Below are 5,127 nucleotides of genomic sequence, written 5' to 3'. Positions count from 1 at the left end.
TCACTGACCAGCAAATGAAGTTGCAATATATATCTTTGATGTTGCTCGTTTCTTTAACCTAAAAAAAAAAAGTGACTGGAAGCAAGAAGAGAATAAAGTGAGATATTTAAAGAGTTGAGAGAATCTGATACACCAACCTAAAATTCTGAATCCTGATAAATTATCCTTCAAAAGTGAAGGAGAAACAAAGACTTTCTTGGACAAACACAAGTTGAGGGAATGTGTTGCCAGTAGTTCTGCCTTGCAAGAAATATTCACAAAAGTTCTTTAGGGAGAAAGAAAATAATATAGGTCAGAAACTCAGATCTACATAAGGAAAGGAAGAGCATCAGACAAGGAATAAGTGAAGGTAAAATAAAAACTTATTTTTTTACTCTTAATTGATTTAATAGATAACACATTGTTCAAAATAATAATAACAACAATGTATTCACTTATGTGTGCTTATGTATATTTCTTATGTATACATATGCTTCTGAATGCTTATATATGAGTGAAATGAAGGACAATGATACAAAGGATAGGAGAGAGGAATTAGGATTATTTTGTTATATAAGGTACTCACACTACACATGAAGCAGTATAGTGTTATTTGAAAATGTGCTTGGATTAGTTGTAAATGTATATTGCAAAATCTAGAGCAACCACAAAAAAAAAGTTTAAAAAAATAGTATACCATACATACTAAGAAAAGAGAGAAAATAAAATGCTCAATTAAACCACAAAAGGCAGAAAAAGAGTGTAAGGCAATAATAACAACAAAGAACAAAGACAACAAATAGAAAACAGTAACAAATATGGTAAATAATATTCTGATGATATCAAGAAACATTTTGAATGCCAGTGATCTAAATGAACCAATTAAAAGACAGAGATTGTCAGAATGGATAAAAAAAAAACGAGACCCTATTGGCTCCTGGTGGACAACAGGGACCGTTAGGGAGGTGGATCAGGGCAAGAGGTGGCAGGTTTGGCAGGTCCAGAGTCCTGCCCGTTCTGCTTCTCAGGCCTGATCTTCCTGTAGCTGGGCTGCCCACTAAGCCAGCATTGACATGTCCTTGCGAGTTGGCCAGAGGCACTCCCTCTTGAGACATCATGGTGGTGTACTGGTGACAGATTGGACTCAGCTACATCTGATACTCCCAGATCTGTGCAAAAGCAGGGAGAGATGCACTGACGATAGAATTCGAAACAAATGCCAAGAAGACTTCCAGCAGCAGCAAAAAAATTGTGAAAGTGAAAAAGGAATAATCTACTCTGACTGAAGCTTGAAACGCTGCATTTTCCAGGTGACGATGTGTGGGCACATGTTAGGGCAGATTGAAAAAGATCTCCCTTCATGGGAAAAAAAATACCTGTCTTGTTCACAGCCTGACAATGCCAATAAATTGAAGTACGGTTCAAAAAAACAAAGCAAAACAAAAACAAAACCCACTTTAAGTATAAAGACATATAAAGATTAAAAGTAAATGGGTAGAGAAAGAGAAAACATGCTAACACTAATCAAAAGAAAGCATAAGTTGCTATATTAATTTCAGACAGAATAGACCTCAAAGAAAGGAATGTTGTTATCAGAAATAGAAGGGTATTATATAATGACAAAGTGGTCAATTCTCCAAGAAGACATAACAATCCTTAACATATATGTGCCTAACAACAGAGCTTCAAATACATAAGGCAAAGACTGATAGAACTGCAATGAGAAATAGATGAATCTGCTATCATCACTGGAGACTTCAACACCCCTCTATCAGAAATGGACAGATCCAATAGGCAGAAAATCAGTAAGTACACCATTGAATTCAACACCACCACCAATCAGCTGACACCTATAGACTACTTCACCTAATAACAGCAGAATATACATTTTTCTCAAGCTCACATGGAACATTCACCAAAATAGTCCACCTTCTGGGCCATAAAACACATCTTAACAAATTTAGAAGAATAGAAATCATACATTGTCTGCTCTCAGATCACAGAGAGATTAAACTAGAAATCTGTAACAAAAAAACAACTGGAAAATCCCAAAATATGTGGAGATTAAATAATACACTTCTAAATAATACATGGGTCAAAGAAGAAATCTCAAGAGAAAATTTTAAATATTTTGAACAAAATGAAAATGAAAACACAACTTATCAAAATTTGTGGGATTCAGCCACAAAAAAAAAAAAGTGGTGCTTAGAGGAAAATTGATAGCAATGAATGCACATAATAGAAAAGAAAAAAGACCTAAAATCAGTAAAATAAGCATTCACTTTAGGAAACTAGAAAAAGAAGAGCAAATTAAGTCCAGAGTAAGCAGAAGAAAAGAAATAATAAAAACTAGAGTAGAAAGCAATGAAATTGAAAACAGGAAATTAATAGAGAAAATCAATGAAAGCAAAAGCTGGTTCTTTGCAAAGATCAACAAAACTGGTAAACCTCTAGCCAAGCTAAATAAATTAAAAAAAAAAAAGAGGACACAGATTACTAATATCAGAAATGTAAGAGGGGACATCACTACCAAATCCATGGACATAAAAAGGACAATAAAGGAATATTATGAACAACTTCATGCCTACGAATTTGATAACATCGATGAAATGGACCAATCCTTGAAAGACATAATTTGCCAGAACTCACAGTTGAAATAGACAATCTAAATAGGTTTATTTCTATTAACAAATTGAATCAACAATTAAATAACCTTCCAAATCAGAAAGCATACTAACTCACTCATTCTATACTGTCTTCCTAACTCATTCTATTCAATATTCTAACTCATTCTAATATCAAAATCAGTCAAAAACATCACAAGAAAAAAAAGGCCACAGGCCAGTATCTCTCATGAACGTAAGTACACAAATCCTCAACAAAATATTACCCAATCAAATCCAACAATGTATAAAAAGTGGGATGTTTTCAACCAAGTGGAATTTGTCCCAGGCATGCAAGGCTGGTTCAACATTCAAAAATCAATCTATCCTATGATGGATTCTGAAAAACAAACAGGGTTCTAGAGGGGAGGGGGGTGGGAGGATGGGTTAGCCTGGTGGTGGGTATTGAGGAGGGCACATTCTGCATGGAGCACTGGGTGTTATGCACAAACAATGAATCATGGAACACTTCATCTAAAATTAATGATGTAATGTATGGGGATTAACATAAGAATAAAAAAAAATCAATCTATCCTATCAACAGGATAAAGAAGGAGAATCACAAGATCATATTAACAGGTGTGAAAAAAAATTAACAAAATTGATAATAAGAGCTTTTGGCCAACCAGAAATAGAGAAAGACTTCCTCCACCTGATAAAGAGTATTTACAAAGACTTACAGTAAAGCCACATCAAGTTTGTGGTATTTGTTATGGCAGCCACAGGAAACTAAGATAGCACCTGAGGGGCAAGGTGACCACCACGAGGTTTGTAGTTACTGTTATCTAGTACACCAAGCTGTTTCCATCAGCTGTAAAGAGCAGATTTGGACAGACCCACAGCCAAAGATATACAAGTGATAAAGCCTCATATTTATAAGTCCATTTTCAAAAGCCTTCATATTCACTACCTTATTTGATCTTTACAACAGCCCTATGAAGGAAGCAGAGCTGGTGGTGATGGAAGGCAGGAACTGGACCAAACTTGGGAACCCTGACTCCAGGTCAAAACCTCTTTCTCTTTCCCTGGAGTGTACTCATTATCCCCATGAATACTCAAGAAGATAAGGATGAAGGAAATCCTACTAATTGAACTCCCTGGATGCCTGGGGCTTCCACATACGTTATTTCATTAATTTCTGTAATAGGAAAAAGCAGGTATAATTATCACTATTTTACAGCTTGAGGTACAGAGCTGCTAAATAACTTGTCTAATGGCTCAGAGTGCCCAAAATGGAAGAACTGGATTCAAATCCTGCATTACCTAACTCCAGAGTCTGTGTTTTCTCCCCTCACCATACCACTTCCATTACACTTGGCAAGAACTTTAACCAATCCTAAGGCTCATGTTGGTCAATCACCTGAAGGTATGGGCAACAGGAGAATCCTGAGTGAGCAGCATTTCCTGCCCTTACTTCCATCACCTGTGACAAAGCAGCATTTCCTTCCCTTTGGCTATATGGAACCCCACTCTGAGATTGAGGGGGACCATATGTCTATGGAAAAGAGCTCTCCCCAATCTCAGGTGGGCTGCACAATGAGGTTATCTCCTAAACAGGAGGGTGTAACATCCCCCTAAGATTTGCTACTCTCTCTCCTGACACTTTATGGCTAGGGTGGCAAAGTGACCTGCCTGAATTTGCCTGGAGCTGGCCTGCCCCTGAGCATCCTTGCTTACCAGCTTAAGACTGTGCTCATCATGGCCTCTGACCAGAGAGGTCCCTATAACATGAGCCACCACCAGAGGGAGGGATCACGGAGGGGCAGACCAGACTACCTGGCTGCTTGGAGCCCATGATAAGCACATCCATTGGAATAAGAAAAATTAAAAAAAAAAAAAATTAAAACAACAACAATAAAAAAAAAACCCCACAAAAACAAAATGAAAATACAAAATTCCCCCAAATTCTGAAACATCTCCTAGGAGACCTGATTGCAAAGTCTAAAATCAGCCCGGGGAAATCACTGGAAAAAACACCCTGGCTCAGCCCTGTTGGGTGAGATGAGGAAGCCCACGGGACAGGTGTCTGATACAGAGACTGAGCAGACCAGTGGAGCAGATAGCCCTCCAGTGGGTTGGGGCTGTGGGGGCTGAGGGGCATGGGGGGGTGGAGGGGGGCAGAAACCAGGCTCTGAGGTGGCTCTAGCACAGACCAAGGCCCAGGTTTTGCCCAATATCTTTATCCTCTGTGTTCATGCCAGTAGCCATCCTCCTGAGCAAATGGATGTGCTGAGTGACCCAGGCTCAGGAAGAGAAGCTGGAGACATGGCCCAGAGTGGCTCGTGAAGATGCCACCTGCAGTGCCTTCTGGCCTTTACCGAGCCTGTGAGGCTGAAATTACTCACTCCAAGGCCTTCCTCAGGTTTCCCACATCAGCGCCTCCTCCAATGTTCAGATCCAGGTCAGAACACTGGAGTCTAGAGGTTGTGGAGAGATATCCATGCGCATCCGTAATCTGAGGGTTACCTCCCCAAACTCTAGTCAC

General features: G+C 39.0%; 1 pseudogene; it reads left to right on the top strand.

The window, feature by feature from the left end:
- Positions 1-1,074: 1,074 nt before the first annotated feature.
- Positions 1,075-1,786, top strand: LOC102737722 (ATP synthase F(1) complex subunit epsilon, mitochondrial pseudogene; annotated as a pseudogene).
- Positions 1,787-5,127: the final 3,341 nt, after the last annotated feature.

This window comes from Leptonychotes weddellii, chromosome 6, assembly GCF_054177405.1.
Source record: "Leptonychotes weddellii isolate Sample4059 chromosome 6, ASM5417740v2, whole genome shotgun sequence".
Taxonomy (NCBI): Eukaryota; Metazoa; Chordata; class Mammalia; order Carnivora; family Phocidae; genus Leptonychotes; species Leptonychotes weddellii.
The sequence above is the reverse complement of the archived record's forward strand: the minus strand, read 5'-3'. Positions and strand labels throughout refer to the sequence as shown.